This window comes from Loxodonta africana, chromosome 20, assembly GCF_030014295.1.
Source record: "Loxodonta africana isolate mLoxAfr1 chromosome 20, mLoxAfr1.hap2, whole genome shotgun sequence".
NCBI lineage: Eukaryota > Metazoa > Chordata > Mammalia > Proboscidea > Elephantidae > Loxodonta > Loxodonta africana.
In genome coordinates this window covers 45,734,147-45,751,735 of record NC_087361.1, presented here as the reverse complement: position 1 = coordinate 45,751,735, position 17,589 = coordinate 45,734,147, and positions in this window count along the sequence as shown.

Genomic DNA, 17,589 nt, shown 5'->3' with positions numbered 1-17,589 from the left:
TTCTTTTTAATGCTTTAATTCCTAAGATACAGTATGAAGTGAAGCATATGGGAATAGATTAAATACTTTCATCTTGTATATAAACTGCATATATCTTGCATATAAAACCAATATTTTATAAATGGAAGCAAAAGTTCCAATGCCCAGAGCTAATAACTATTAAAATATTATCCTTGTTGCATATATTAAAAACAAGATGTGCTATACCTGAGCATCCAGGCAGATGCTCCTCTTGCTTATCCTACTATTTAATACAGAATAAATGTATTGTGTAAGTGATTTCCATATATAACCTGCTACTTGCTCACATATTCTCTTCCAAGTTTAAGTATTCCCAGACAGAATGTTAGGAAATCTGCTTTTTTAAAAAGTTTTCAGAGTCAAAAAAACCAAAAATTGAAAAGATGAATTTTATAGAGCCAAAAAAAAAAAAAATTGAGAAGATGAAAATATTCAGTACCTCAAAAATCAGGTCAATCATAAATTAACCTTAATTGGTTTCTCAGATATTGATTGAGCACTGGAAAATATCTAGGTTTTTTTTTTTTTTAAGGTGAGCATTTTTTTATGATAGAGTGTTGAGAAACTAAGCTTGGGTTAAAGGCAGAAAAAGTGAACAGAATAAAAATAATTAGAGGAATAAATTTTACTGCTGCTTATAGCTTTGAGATTTGGAGACTATTGTTTGGTATTTGTGTTGACAATTTATCTTTTATGTATAATTTGATCATCAAATTTAAAAATGCCAGTTTCAACACTAATTAGAAAATATTCAGTTATAAAAGTGATCACATTTGGAGCTCTTTTCACGTGAGAAGTTTTTATCTTTACATAACAGATTATTGACAGACTATCTGATTGAGAAGCTACTGTACCTGGTAGATAATTGGAGATATGGCAGTAAAACTAAGTAATCTACAATTATTCTCATCATTTATTGACCATTTTTTGATTTGATTTGGAAACTACTATGTATAACTTATAACTGGTTAAATAAGAATTTGACTAGATAAAAGTCCAAGTTGTAATCATAGAGTTTTCATTCTACATTTGAGGTTTTTATTACCAACAAATGTATATATATATTTGGTTTTTATAAGGCCCCAAGTTAAGGAACTTCAATATTATTATGCACAGTTATCAAGACTGGAGAAACACTGTAGGAATATTAAAATCAATATTCTAGTGCTGTTGCGAAAAAGTAATATTGTTCACCACTATTTGTTTGGAGCACTGGTGGCTCAGTCATTACAAGTTTGCCTGGAATTCACTGGCCATTTCCTAGAAACCCTGTGGGGCAGTTCTGCTCTGTACAACAGGGTCTCTATGAGTCAGAATTGACTCGACAGCAACAAGATTGGTTTTTGGCTGGTTTACTATTTGTTTACCACATATAAGTCTTTAATAAAGTTTAATAATTGGTATAATTGGAACAATACTTATTCTACAGGACCATTGTAAATTAATAAATTAAATATACCTAGCCTAGTGCCTATGATCTGAGACGTGCTCAGTGACAATTATTCTGCATTCTACCTAGAATTCACTTGCGTAAATATAAAAAGTAAGGTCAGTGTTAGTAACTCCTTTAGGCGACAGTTTGTAGCTGTTCTAGGTATTTTAGAGGCGTTTGTTCATAATCTCCCAATTACTCCCTGAGGCAGGTAATATAATTGTTCCCATTTCACAGATGATCAGGGTTTATTCGTAATAGCTATATTTCTAGACATACTTTTATTGTGAGGGCTTTACTACACATATGTAGTTTGGCTTTTTACTTAAAATTTGTCTTGATGTATCTTCCACTCTCACTAATGTAGCATAAAAGGCCCCTGTCACAGCTTGAAGTTAACACCGTGCATGGTCTTTAGCAGCTAGGCTTAAAATAATGGGTGGAACTGGGTCTGGGTTTGGTTTTTATCTACATCAAGGTAAACGGCCCATTTGACTTTTTTTTTTTTAATAAGGAAATAACTAGTTTAGAAACAGCTTTCGTTTAGATTCTAATTAGGTCAAGTGTGTAGGAAGTGTTATCGGTCTTTCTACTTAAAAGATAACTCCTATTGCATAAACTGCAAATATAAATGACCTCAAAGAAACAAATTAATAAAGCATTTTCAAGAAATTAATTTTTTTGTTGCAGCATGAAATCCTCTTTTAAGTTACTTAAAAGATGGAATGCAACAACCAGGAATTAAGGCTTTATCAGGATACCTTAATGTAAAATACCAACCTAATAAGACTGAAATATTTCATTCCAGCACGGCTTGTAGAAGAAAATTTATGTTAAAAACAGCTTATGCTGAAAGAATTCTCAATATGTGAATATAAACAGAATATAACAAACAAAAAAGAAATTGCAGTCTTGTTGATCCTGACTCACAGTACCCTATAGGACAGAGTAGAACTGCCCCATAGGGTTTCCACAATACGTATATGTATATAAATGTATTTTTGGCAATTTATCAAAATTATAATTCCATGATACCATAAATATAAGAAATGGCATACCAACTTCTGAAAGCTATGGTCTAGAGCTTAAACCAAACTGTTACCAAAGAGTTGATTCCAACTCATGGCACCCCAATACGTATCAGAGTAAAAAAACTGCTCAATAGAGTTTCTTGGCTGTAACCTTTATGAAAGCAGATTGCCAGGACTTCCTTCCACGGTGCCTCTGGGTGTGTTCGAACAGCCAACCTTTAGGTTACTAGTCCAGTGCAAACCATTTGTGCCACCTAGAGACACTGTTAGGGTATATATTGGTTTAAAAATATATAACAATATTAAACAAATACTAGAACAATATTGTTTGGCAATCAATGCAAGCAGGAAATGTTCTCCAAAAAGTACACACATAAATAATTTCTAAACAAGTCAAGTTCCAAAACTGATTGAATTGGGTAAAATTTAATTTAAAGACTACTGATTGTTCCAGTATACATAGAGCTAGGACCCATGAAAGGACTTTGAAAGTCGTATTAAAGTTATGGACTTTAAATGACAAAGATTATTCAACTGAACACAATCTAGACATTTGTACCCTTCCAAAAAAATAGCCAAAACAGAACAAAAACTGTTACTATCGACTCGTGATGGCCCTATGTGTTACAGAGTAGAAAATTAAGAAATTTTTTTACTACAGTCAGATTGGAACCATGAGCAGGACTCAGGCCACTGTTGCTAGCTTTGAGAAAGGAGGCTTATGAGTCAGGGAAAGTGGGTGGCATCTAGAATCTAAGAACGACCCTTGGCCAATAGCCAAAAAGGAAGGAGACCTCAGCCCTACAACAAGAAACTTAATTCTGCAAACAACCTTAATGAACCTGAAAGCAGAGTCCCCCGCAAGAACCGGTAGGTAGAAATGCAGCCCTGCCAATGCCGTGATTTCAGCCTTTTGGGACTCTAAGCAGACCCGGCCAGACTTCTCGTTAAAATCAGCCAAACCTCCTGCACTTCTGATCTACAAGATCATGGGGTAATACATGGGCATTGTGTAAAGCTGCCAAATTTGTGGTTATTTTGTTTATTTTTTACTTCAGCAGTAGAAAACTAATAGAGTCACTTAGTTACTCCCTTCTAGCCTCATTCTTCTTTCATATTCCACCCCCACCACAGAGGCATCGCTCTAATGTGTTCAATACATACATCCTTGAATTTGTAATTATCCATATAAAATAAGTCTGTTTAATGTGTGCGAGTAATTTAATATATATAAACAAATTGATGCTCTGGACCTCATTTTGTTTCAAGGTTTTTGACAACTACCCTTGTTTATCTGTCTTTACAACCTGTTGCGACTAAATTCTGCATAGTATTTCATGAAGTGCAACCACCTAATTTTAATTTTCCACTTCTGCAGCCGTAGTATTCAAGGTATTATAACTTTTTAACAAACATAAAATAATATTGTTACTAATCCCCATGCCCATGATCAACTATGTACCTATGTTATATGTCTATCTTATTCTTTTTTATTTTATTAAATAACTGCTCCAATCTATCCTGACCCAGATGATGAAATCTCTTTTTCTCTTCATTTTCAAGAAACCGTATGCGATACTGGAAATCCCCATTCATCTATGCCGAGAAATTTGGAAGACAGCTAGCTTGACAACCTACTGGAAGACATCCATATCTGTGCCCATTCCAAAGAAAGGTGATCCAATGGAATGGCAATTCTTCTGTGTCACGTGGGGTCGCTATGATTCAGAATTGACTCACTAGCTCCCAACAACAAAAAATGACATCATCTGCAAATAAGGACCATTTTACTTCTTTTTTTTTTTTTTTTGTGGTATTACTTTAGCCTGGTCCTCCATTACTACGTTTAAAACAAGTGGAAAGGGTACATTGTGTAGCCTTGTTCCTGGCAAGCATTTAATCTTTCATCACTGAGTATGATGCAAACTGTGAATTTTTTGTAGATGCTTTTTGTCATGGTGAGGATCTTTTCTTCTATTCCAAGATTGATATGGGTTTCTTTCATGAATATGTGTGTGGTAGGCGGGCTTCTTATATGACCTCCAACAATACCCTCCTCTGGGTATTCATGACCTTAGGTAATCCCTCCCCATTTGTCAATTGTCAATATCCTCTGTAATTTCTAGTTTTTATGAGTATTTTTTCTCTCTCTTTCTATGTCTCTCTCTCTCCTCAACTCACATATCTATTCTTTCCCCAATAATCTTATATAGATAACCATATACTTCACTAAGAAATTTATTTTCTCTTATATTCCATGGAACCCGGGTTGCATGCAGTGGTTAAGAGCTTGACCGCTAACTAAAAGGTTTTGTCTTTGGTTTTTGTTTACATTTCATATCATGTTGATTTCCTACCATATTTATTCTTCGTTTTGTTTAAATACTTCCTCTAAAGTTCACCCAAAAGAGATCTTTGTGATAAATTTTCTAAACATTTCTTTTAATTTGAATTTTACTTTTTTTAAACGTGTATGTTTCAGTGATAGTTTTATTATATACGCAGTTCTAAGTGCAAGCTTATTTCTTCAATTTTTTTTTAAATTATTCAATTTTATTTTTGCATTCAGCATTACTATACTTATTCTTGATACTTATTCCATTTTAAGAAATAGGTTTTATCCCTCTGGAAGCTTTTTACAGCTTCTCTTTGTCGTTGATGTTTTACAATGTGTCTAGATTATCATGAGTTTGTGATCATTGCCCACACCAGAGAAAGTTAAAAATGTAGAAATAGGAAGGGATTTCTGCAGTGAAAATGATTATGATTCTTCAAGTTAAACAGATGGGAAAGCTTCAGAGAGTACTAGACCAAGTCAGTTATAAAAGTGAACACAAATATACACTGACACATATACACACACGTATGGCTGCTCACACATGTGCACACATGGAAATATGTCCATCTTTTGTTCTCAACGGTATCTCTCCATTTTAAATTAAGATTCTGCTTCCATTAAATCATTTACTTCATTAAAATCCTGAGTGATATGGCAAAGTCACAGGAAGCCTATGGGGACATGGGTTTACCATTTCACATAGTGTTACCCCACTTCCTACTCTCTATAATGTCCTGGCACCAGAATGGTTGGCAGGTTTTTTCTTTTTTTTTTTAGCATTCAATGTCACAGCCTATTTTACTCAAGAAGATTCGCAGCAGAAATTCCTAGGTGAAAGTACAAGGTTCTTTACATCTTGAGAGGACTCCAATTTCAGGTGTCTAGCTTTAACCTTTGACAAGTTAACTAGGTAGTAAATTAGTATGGCAAGTCCTTTCTCTTCCCAGCAGTACCTGTATCTAGAGCTCTATAAATCAAATGCTCTCCTTACCTGCCCTGGGGAAGTAAACTGAGGTGGAGGCCACTGCCAGAAACTGATTTAAGGAGGGAAATTAACATAAATCAGTTTAATAATTGCTAGCAGGTTATACTTGTACTAGTTTCTAAAGGACTCAAATTCCTTGCTCTTATTTCTCTGACATCACGAAAAATATTTACTGAACTGGCTAAAGATCCCTCATTTTCCTCTCTTAACCCCTATTCACAAACGTCTCAGTTCTCCTGCTAGGTACCTCTTTCAAGCCCCAATATTCTTCACTTTTCTTAGCCTTCCCCCTCCCAGACCTTTATTAAATGGACTAAATTCATTTTTCTAAATGCAAGTTTTCCTTAAATTTCCCAGATTTTAAGTATCTGTTCTTCTCCTCACGTTTTCTCGCTCTCTCTCTTTTTTAAATCAGAGAAACTTCAAAGATCGAGTCTGGCAAATTAGATATGTCTGAGAGAGAATTGGGATGGGGGATATGTGTAGTTGGATTCTTCTGGAGGTAGAGACACATTAAATACATAAACACATATCAAAATATGTACACTGAAGTAAAAAATAATTGAAAGTATGTTCATGATGGGATTTTTTTTTTTCGTGATGGGATTAGATGTTTTTGCTCTGTAGTAGTTGTTTTAGAAAACTTTTGGGCAAATATAGTTACTGCCATTTATTAAACTTTATTATAACTTTTATGGAGAAAGTCCTATAATAGGCCAATTCATCTTTTCATTTGTAACCATATATTATAGGAAAATTCTACCTTTTATGGGGCAGACTTATGCCACAGGAAAGTAAAATAGTTCACATAATTATTATGAGACTAGATTAGGAAAATGAAAGAAAATGTGTTACGTTGTTAACTGGTTTCTTGGGCTTAATCCTACTAACATACATTTTAAAATATTAGAAAATTGGTTAGGTATTTTATCAAATTATTTTATTGGACATATTTGGAACATACTTTCTTTAAAAAATTAATATGAGAAATACATATATATGTATAAGGAGAAGAGTGATCTTTGGGTATAGTTAAGAGACAAAAGGAGGATACATACGAAGAAAACAAAAACGCACAAAAAACAAGTAACCATACAGAGTAGAATAAAAACAATGGCACAAAAACAGCCCGTAAAGAAAAGAAGAGCACAAGTGAGATGCTTTCAGTAAAACTTTTAGCTTCTGTGTAAATAGATTTGACAGACCATAACTAGAACTAATGGAAAGTCCTATTTAAGCTTCTGGTGGCTGTGGCAGTACTAGCACGGTGATCCTGCTTCAGGAACATAAATGGCGACAGAGATTTTCTTCTAAAAGGCTTTTGCCTCTAATTAAACTAACCCACATTTCAAAGTTCTTTGAAAGGTGTACCCTAAGAACGTTTACCTGATACACATTTTTACCCCAAGAACCAGATCACAGTGCATGGTGTCTGGATGTCTAGATTTCGATATTCAGTGAGAAGACTACGAAAGATGAAAGACGAGAAAGACAAATAATTCTTACCATGTCCTGGTTCAGGGAGTCAACAATCCACTGGCAGGCAGAGCTGCAAGCCTCAACCAAAGTGCCTCCTCAGGAATGTAAATGATGCATAAAAAGGCCATTAAGGTCGTGATGTCACAGTCCTGGAAAATAATTAAAAAAAAAGTCTCTTGATATCCTAAAGTCAGTTTTCTGAATATTCACACCTACTTAGCTTTATGAACTTTTGGACATGCTCAGGTATATGAGAATAAGTTACATAGAAAATATAATTTCATATAAACAAATTCTAGAGAGAGAGTTAAGCAAGAAAGACAGGAAGGAGGGAAGGAAGGTAGAAAGAATGATGAGACAGGGAGAAAGAGAAAGATTACACGAAGTCAAAGTCAGCAGATTTCTAGGAAGCAAATTGAGTTTCACTACAGATAGACTATGAAAATATTGCAGTTGTCAAAACGCTTGCCTTTTTTTAAGTGAAATGATTCTGCTATGCAAACTATCAAAATAAAGTTTTAGTATGCATGCGGTTTCCCTGTTTTAATCACAGAGCACATAGAAGTGATTCCACATAGATTTGCAAAGGAGAAAAATTAGTAACAGACATCTTACTTTGATTTTAAGGTGTTTTTTTTTTTTTTTTTAAACCCATGAAACCAAATATTAACCCTAAAAAACCCAGACCAAACTACAAAGGCAATGATTTTTTTTTTTTTTTTTTTCCCAGCCAGAAGCTGCTCTACAACAATGCAAGTTCGTCTTTTCCTGCTGGAAAAGGTTGTTGTTAGGCACCCTCAAGTCGGTTCCTACTCATAGAGACCCTGTATACAACAAAATGATACACTGCCAGCTCTTGCACCATCTTCACAATTGTTATGCTTGAGCCCATTGTTGAAGCCACTGTGTGAGTCCATCTCCTTGAGGGTCCTTCCTCTTTTTCCCTAACCCTCTACTTTACCAAGCATGATGTCCTTCTCCAGGGACATCCTTTCTAATAACATGTCCAAAGTATTGAGATGCAGCCTCACCATCCTTGTTTCTAAGGAGTATTCTGGTTGCACTTCTTTCAAGAAAGACTTGCTCATTCTTTTGGCAGTCCATGATATAGTCAATATTCTTTGCCAACACCACAATTCAAAGGAGTCAATTTGTCTTCAGTCTTCCTTATTCATTGTCCAATTTTCACATGACGCAGTTGAAAATACCATGGCTTGGGTCAGGTGCTTTAGTCTTCAAGGTGACATCTTTGCTTTTTAACATTACAAAGAGGTCTCTTGCAGCAGATTTGCCCAATGCAATGTGTCTTTTGATTTCTTGACTACTGCTTCCGTGGGTGTTGATTGTAGATCCAAGTAAAATGAAATCCTTAACAATTTCAATCTTTTCTCCTTTTATCATGATGTTGCTTATTGGTCCAATTGTGAAGATTTTTGTTTTCTTTATGTTGAGGTATAATCCATACTGAAGACTGGTCTTTGATCATCAGTCAGTGCTTCAAGTCCTTTTCACTTTCCGTAAGCAAGGTTGTGTCATCTGCATAAAAAAGGTTGTTAATGAGTCTTCCTCCAATCCTGATGTCCTGTTCTTCCTCATATAGTCTAGCTTCAGGGTAGTCAATAGCAAAATCATTACCTTGTGATTTAATGAAAAATGGCCTAGATTTACTTAACTGAAATTTCAAAAGGTCTCATGGCTGCAGATGAGAGGAGGCCAAATTTTTAAGAGCCATACCAGAGAAGAAACCCTGGTGGCATAGTGGTTAAGTGCTATGGCTGCTAACCAAAAGGTCAGTAGATTGAATCCACCAGGTGCTCCTTGGAAACTCTACGGGACAGTTCTACTCTGTCTTATAGGGTCTCTATGAGTTGGAATCAGCTAGATGGCAATGGTCTTTTTTTTTTTTTTTTTTGGTGTACCAGAGAGCACTTTGCAACCTCGTAATAGTGGATCTCAGTAAAAGAGGGAAGGCAGGGTTCAATCAATCATGTTAAGATTAGCCAATGTTTGATCTTTTATTCTTCTCCCTCTTTTCTTTATAAGCTTTATTGTAACTAACCTAATTTGAGCAATTTGATTTTTTTTGAATCAGAGTAGTCTCCCTATGAAAACAAAACAAGCTTATTGCTGTCTAGTCAATTCCGACTCATAGGGACCTTATAGGACAGATTAGAACTGCCCCATAGAATTTCCAAGTAGTGACTGGGAAATTCGAACTGCCAACCTTTTGGTTAACAGTTGAGCCCTTAACCACTGCACTAACAGGACTCCAGTCTGTCTATAAGCATAGAGAATGACTTCTCAGAATAAACATTGTATTTAAATTTCATGGAGTTTTGATTTTTTTAACATATTAAATCACGTGGCTTCCGACAGAAGTTAAAAGCCAAAAAAACTCAGTGCCATCAAGGCGATTCCAACTTCTAGCAACCCTAGGGAGCAATAACACACTTAGTCCAGCGCTGGAGAAATAGATGTTGATCTATTTTTTCCACATATTGTTTTAAAAAATTCTCAATTCTACAGTTGCGCACACATATGTATGCCAACTTCTATAAGTGTGTTATCTTTCTTTCCAAAAATATATACTTTATTAATATTCTTGTTATTAATGACCTACTGGAAGTTTTTGAATTAATGGCACTTCACCTTAAATCTTCAGAGATTTTTCCATAGAACTATGATTTTTCCTACATAATGCAGTGCAATTATCAATATCAGAAAAGTTATTATTGGTAAGAAAATATTACTCATAGGTGCCTTGATGACGCAAATGGTTGAATGCTTGACTACTAGGTGAAAGGTTGGTGGTTCAAACCCACCCAGAGATGTCTCTGGACACAATTCTGGAGATCTGCTTCTGAAATATCACAGTCTTTAAAACCCTAAGGAGTAGTTCTACTTTGCACACCTGGGATCACCATGAGCCAGAACCAACTCAACTGTAGCTAACAACAATATAGAAATATCCTTTCCATATATAAAGTTTACCAATTTTTTCCAAAATATATACTTTACTGTCATTTTTTTTCTGTAATATAAGGTAAAATTAATGACTGTTCAATGCATGTTCTTGCCGTGTCGCTTCTCTCTCTTTTAATTGGGAAGCAGTTGTTTAGCCTTTTTAGTTTTTGTTTTTCTTGATCTTGATATTTTTGTAGAATATAGGCCAGTTTTTATGCCGAATGCCCCACAATTTGAATTTCTACTAATTGTAATCTAGTGTCAGGTCTCATCTAGATTTCTGAGGAATAAGAAGAACCAGGATCAATACAAAGCCCATTCATCTGAGGTGGAGGTCAGACATACCTCCACTCTCTGAATTCTTCACCATTTCTGACACCAGTAGTCCCCTCCACAGCACTCTGTGTTTCCGTGCTGAGTTCAATAATTGCAATGGCCGCACAGAACTCACACACCATACACACAGCTTCATGGTTTATTAGGGAAGTAACAGGCTACACCTCAGTATTAAGATCAAGTTGGAGGTGGCAGCATACTACTCAGGAAGCCAAAGTCACTCAAACAAAAAGCAGTACACTGCATATACTTCTTTGCACTTCTCTCTGATACTTAAAAATGTAGTTTTAATGTTCCTTCTTAACAGTTAATGAAAATCTATTTCATTTTCTTTTTTTTAATATGTATATACAGGGTCACTATGAGTCAGAATCGACTAGATGGCACTGGGTTTTTTTTTTTTTTTAGTACATTGCTCTAAACTGTGTGGATGTACATTTTATTCAGCTCATTTTTTGTGTAAGCCTAAGAATACTTGCAGCATTTGGCATTATATATAACATTACAAAGAATAACTTTGTCATTTTTTCCATTGTGTTGGAAGTTCCTAGATATGGTCTTGCAGAGTCAGTCATGCTGGTTAGTATGATATTCCCAACCATAGGAATTGTACCATTCATTGCTCCCATCAGCAATATATGAGTGATTATTTTCCTTTATCTTCACCTACACAGCATGCTGTCAAAATTTTAAATTTTTATAATTCTCCTAGGTAAGAAATTATATTTCAACCTAGTTTTAAATTGTATTTGTCTTATTATGAGTGAAGATGAATATCTTGCATGTGTTTCAGGGCCATTGTTGTATTATTTCAAATGTCCGTTCATGGATTTTACATATTTTCTTCTTGTATTCTTGTTTTTTCTTTCCCCATAGATTTTTTAAAACTTATTTTTATATTAATAAGTCCTTTATCCATAGTATATGCTACATTTTCACAGCTTATCATTTTTCTTTTGTCTCTTATAATTTTATTTTGTCATATAAAGTTGGACATTTTTATAATTGAATTAGTTAATCTTATATTTTATTGCACCTATGTGTGGCATATTTTAAATTTTTTCTCTCCTGCTTAGTTTTAGAGAAATTCACTTATGTTTTCCTCTACTAAATGTGTAGTTCCATTTTTTTTTTTTAACCTTTGTATGTCTGATTCTTTCAAAGTTTATTTTTGGGTTTGGTATGAAGTATCGCTGTTAACTTCCTTGTATTTCAAGTAGTTAACCTGTTGGGCCAATATCATTTATTCTAAGGTCAATCTTTGCTTCAGAGATCAGAGACACTACCTTTATCACATACTACATGTCAATATTTGCCTTCTATTTTATTTTACTAAATTGTCAACTCATGTGCCAGATAAAACGTTGTTTTATTTCTAGAACTTTTATGGTAGAGCTAGTCTCCTCTCCTGGTTTTTCATTTTCAGGATTTTCCTAGCTATTCTTGCCTTTGCATTTTTTACATGTAACCTTGAATATTGTATTTTCTAGCTCCATGAAAGGAAGCTTGATGGTGTTTTTACTAGGATCACGTTAAATGTATAAATCAACTTAAAGAGAACTGGTGCTGTTATAATGATTCATTACATCGTTTTCATCCATTTGTTCAAATCTATTTTGTCGTTTTTCAGGAGGATTTTAAATGCTTCCTTATATGGGGTTTTGCAAATTTATTGTTAAATGAAGCTTGAAGTATTTTATAATTTCCTTTGATTTTACAAATAAAGTTTGCCTCCTTCATTTAATCTAATACTGTAATATTCATAATACAAAATAGACTAATGAAACTGGCTTCCTCTTTGAAATCTTCTCTTGCCTCTTCTGCTATAATTATTAACCACTACCTCCCTATAATGAGATGAATTCCATCCAGCCTAGCATCACCTTCATTATTTGATGCATTTTTTCTCTTTCACTGTTGTGTATTTGAAAACACAAGGATTTGTTTTTTTTTTTTAATTTTTATTAAGCTTCAAGTGAACATTTACCATTCCAATCAGTCTGTCACATGTAGGTTTACATACATCTTACTCCCTTCTCCCACTTGCTCTCCCCCTATTGAGTCAGCCCTTACAGTCTCTCGTTTCATGCCAATTTTGCCATCTTCCCTCTCTCTCTATCTTCCCATCCCCCCTCCAGTCAAGAGTTGCCTACACACTCTCCCGTGTCCACCTGATTTAATTAGCTCACTCTTCATCAGCATCTCTCTCCCCCCCACTGACCAGTCCTTTTCATGCCTGATGATTTGTCTTCGGGGATGGTTCCTGTCCTGTGCCATCAGAAGTTCTGGGGAGCATTGTCTCTGGGATTCCTCTAGTCGCAATCATACCGTTAGGTGTGGTCTTTTAGTGAGAATTTGGGGTCTGTATCCCATTGGTCTCCTGCTCCCTCAGGAGTTGTCTGTTGTGCTCCCTGACAGGACAGACATCGATTGTGGCTGGGCACCAACTAGTTCTTCTGGTCTCAGGATAATGTAGGTCTCTGGTTCATGTGGCCCTTTGTGTCTCTTGGGTTCTTAGTTGTCGTGTGACCTTAGTGTTCTTCCTTTGCCTTTGCTCCAGATGGGTTGAGACCAATTAATGTATTTTAGATGGCCGCTTGTTGGCATTTAGGACCCCAGGCGCCACAATTCAAAGTGGGATGCAGAGTGTTTTCATAATAGAATTGTTTTGCCTGTTGACTTAGAAGTCCCCTCAAACCAAGTTCCCCAGACCCCAGCCGCTGCTCCGCTGACCTTTGAAGCTTTCATTTTATCCCGGAAACCTCTTTACTTTTAATCCAGTCCAATTAGTCTGACCTTCCTTGTTTTGAGTGTTGTCTTTTCCTTCACCCAAAGCAGTTCTTATCTACAGATTGATCAATAAAAAGCCCTCTCCCTCCCTCCCTCCCTCCCCCCTTTGTAACCACATAAGTATGTGTTCTTCTCCGTTTTTTCTATTTCTCAAGATCTTATAATAGTGGTCTTATACAATATTTGTCCATTTGCAACTGACTCATTTCGCTCAGCATAATGCCTTCCAGATTCCTCCATGTTATGAAATGTTTCACAGATTCGTCACTGTTCTTTATCGATGCGTAGTATTCCATTGTGTGAATATACCACAATTTATTTACCCATTCATCCGTTGATGGACACCTTGGTTGCTTCCAGCTTTTTGCTATTGTAAACAGAGCTGCAATAAACATGGGTGTGCATATATCTGTTTGTGTGAAGGCTCTTGTTTCTCTAGGGTATATTCCGAGGAATGGGATTTCTGGGTTGTATGGTAGTTCTATTTCTAACTGTTTAAGATAACGCCAGATGGATTTCCAAAGTGGTTGTACCATTTTACAATCCGACCAGCAGTGTATGAGAGTTCCAATCTCTCCGCAGCCTCTCCAACATTTATTATTTGGTGTTTTTTGAATTAATGCCAGTCCAGTTGGTGTGAGATGGAATCTCATCGTACTTTTAATTTGCATTTCTCTAATGGCTAATGATCGAGAGCATTTTCTCGTGTATCTGTTGGCTGCCTGAATATCTTCTTTAGTGAAGTGTGTGTTCATATCCTTTGCCCACTTCTTGATTGGGTTGTTTGTCTTTTTGTGGTTGAGTTTTGACAGAATCATGTAGATTTTAGAGATCAGGCGCTGGTCTGAGATGTCATAGCTGAATATTCTTTCCCAGTCTGTAGGTGGTCTTTTTACTCTTTTGGTGAAATCTTTAGATGAGCATAGGTGTTTGATTTTTAGGAGCTCCCAGTTATCTGGTTTCTCTTCATCATTTTTGGTAATGTTTTGTATTCTGTTTATGCCCTGTATTAGGGCTCCTAGGGTAGATCCTATTTTTTCTTCCATGATTTTTATTGTTTTAGTCTTTATGTTTAGGTCTTTGATCCACTTGGAGTTAGTTTTTGTGCATGGTGTGAGGTATGGGTCCTGTTTCATTCTTTTGAAAATGGATATCCAGGTATGCCAACACCATTTGTTAAAAAGACTATTATTTCCTCAATTGACTGACACTGGTCCTTTGTCAAATATCAGCTGCTCATACGTGGATGGATTTATATCTGGATTCTCAATTCTGTTCCATTGGTCTATGTGCCCGTTGTTGTACCAGTACCAGGCTGTTTTGACTACTGTAGCTATATAATAGGTTCTGAAATCAGGTAGGGTGAGGCCTCCCACTTTCTTCTTCTTTTTCAGTAATGTTTTGCTTATCGGGGGGTTCTTTCCTTTCCATATGAAATTAGTGATTTGTTTCTCTATCCCCTTAAAGTATGACATTGGTATTTGGATTGGAAGTGCATTATATGTATAAATGGCTTTTGGTAGAATAGACATTTTTACTATGTTAAGTCTGCCTATCCATGAGCAGGGTATGTTTTTCCACTTAAGTATGTCCTTTTGAATTTCTTGTAGCAGAGTTTTATAGTTTTCTTTGTATAGGTCTTTTACATCCTTGGTAAGATTTATTCCTAAGTATCTTATCTTCTTGGGGGCTACTGTGAATGGTATTGATTTGGTAATTTCCTCTTCGATGTTCTTTTTGTTGATGTAGAGGAATCCAAGTGATTTTTGTATGTTTATTTTATATCCTGAGACTCTTCCAAACTCTTCCATTAGTTTCAGTAGTTTTCTGGAGGATTCCTTAGTGTTTTCCATGTATACGATCATGTCATCTGCAAATAGTGATAGCTTTATTTCCTCCTTACCAATCTGGATACCCTTTATTTCTTTGTCTAGCCTAATTGCCCTGGCTAGGACTTCAAGTACGATGTTGAATAAGAGCGGTGATAAAGGGCATCCTTGTCTGGTTCCCATTCTCAAGAGAAATGCTTTCAGGTTCTCTCCATTTAGAGTGATATTGGCCGTTGGCTTTGCATAGATGCCCTTTATTATGTTGAGGAATTTTCCTTCAATTCCTATTTTGGTTAGAGTTTTTATCATAAATGGGTGTTGAACTTTGTCAAATGCCTTTTCTGCATCTATTGATAAGATCATGTGGTTTTTATCTTTTGTTTTATTTATGTGATGGATTACATTAATGGTTTTTCTGATATTAAACCAGCCTTGCATACCTGGTATAAATCCCACTTGATCAGGGTGAATTATTTTTTTGATGTGTTGTTGGATCCTATTGGCTAGAATTTTGTTGAGGATTTTTGCATCTATGTTCATGAGGGATATAGGTCTAAAATTTTCTTTTTTTGTAATGTCTTTACCTGGTTTTGGTATCAGGGAGATGGTAGCTTCATAGAATGAGTTGGGTAGTATTCCGTCTTTTTCTATACTTTGAAATACCTTCAATAGTAATGGTGTTAAGTCTTCTCTGAAGGTTTGGTAGAACTCTGCAGTGAAGCCATCTGGGCCAGGACTTTTTTTTTGTTGGAAGTTTTTTGATTACCGTTTCAATCTCTTTTTTTGTTATGGGTCTATTTAGTTGTTCTACTTCTGAATGTGTTAGTTTAGGTAGGTAGTATTTTTCCAAGAATTTATCCATTTCTTCTAGGTTTTCAAATTTGTTAGAGTACAATTTTATGTAGTAATCTGATATGATTCTTTTGATTTCATTTGGTTCTGTTGTGATGTGGTCCTTCTCGTTCCTTATTCGGGTTATTTGTTTCCTTTCCTGTTTTTCTTTAGTCAGTCTAGCCAATGGTTTATCAATTTTATTAATTTTTTCAAAGAACCAGCTTTTGGCTTTGTTAATTCTTTCAATTGTTTTTCTGTTCTCTAATTCATTTAGTTCAGCTCTAATTTTTAGTATTTATTTTCTTCTGGTGGCTGATGGGTTCTTTCGTTGCTCACTTTCTATTTGTTCAAGTTGTCGGGACAGTTCTCTGATTTTGGCTCTTTCTTCTTTTTGTATGTGTGCATTTATCGATATAAATTGGCCTCTGAGCACTGCTTTTGCTGTGTCCCAGAGCTTTTGATAGGAAGTATTTTCATTCTCGTTGCTTTCTAAGAATTTCCTTATTCCCTCCTTGATGTCTTCTATAACCCAGTCTTTTTTTCAGGAGGGTATTGTTCATTTTCCAAGTATTTGATTTCTTTTCCCTAGTTTTTCTGTTATTGATTTCTAGCTTCATTGCCTTGTGGTCTGAGAAGATGCTTTGTAATATTTTGATGTTTTGGATTCTGGAAAGATTTGTTTTATGACCTAATATGTGGTCTATTCTAGACAATGTTCCATGTGCACTAGAAAAAAAAGTATATTTTGCAGCAGTTGGGTGGAGAGTTCTGTATAAGTTAATGAGGTCAAGTTGGTTGATTGTTGTAAGTAGGTCTTCCGTGTCTCTATTGAGCTTCTTACTGGATGTCCTGTCCTTCTCCGAAAGTGGTGTGTTGAAGTCTCCTACTATATATGTGGAGGTGTCTATCTCACTTTTCAATTCTGTTAAAATTTGATTTATGTATCTTGCAGCCCTGTCATTAGGTGCGTAAATATTTAATATGGTTATGTCTTCCTGATCAATTGTCCCTTTGATCATTATATAGTGTCCTTCTTTATCCTTTGTGGCGGATTTAAGTCTAAAGTCTATTTTGTCAGAAATTAATATTGCTACTCCTCTTCTTTTTTGCTTATTGTTTGCTTGATATATTTTTTTCCATCCTTTGAGTTTTAGTTTGTTTGTGTCTCTAAGTCTAAGGTGTGTCTCTTGTAGGCAGCATATAGATGGATCGTGTTTTTTTATCCAGTCCGTAACTCTCTGTCTCTTTATTGGTGCATTTAGTCCATTTACATTCAGCGTAATTATAGATAAGTAAGTTTTTAGTGTTGTCATTTTGATGCCTTTTCATGTGTGTTGTTGGCCATTTCATTTTTCCACATGCTTTTTTGTGCTGAGACGTTTTTCTTAGTAGCTTGTGAGATCCTCATTTTCATAATGTTTAACTTTGTGTTTATTGAGTCGTTATGTTTTTCTTGGCTTTTTTCTTGAGTTATGGAATTGATATTCCTTTTTGTGGTTACCTTTTTATTTACCCCTATTTTTCTAAGTAAAAACCTAACTTGTATCCTT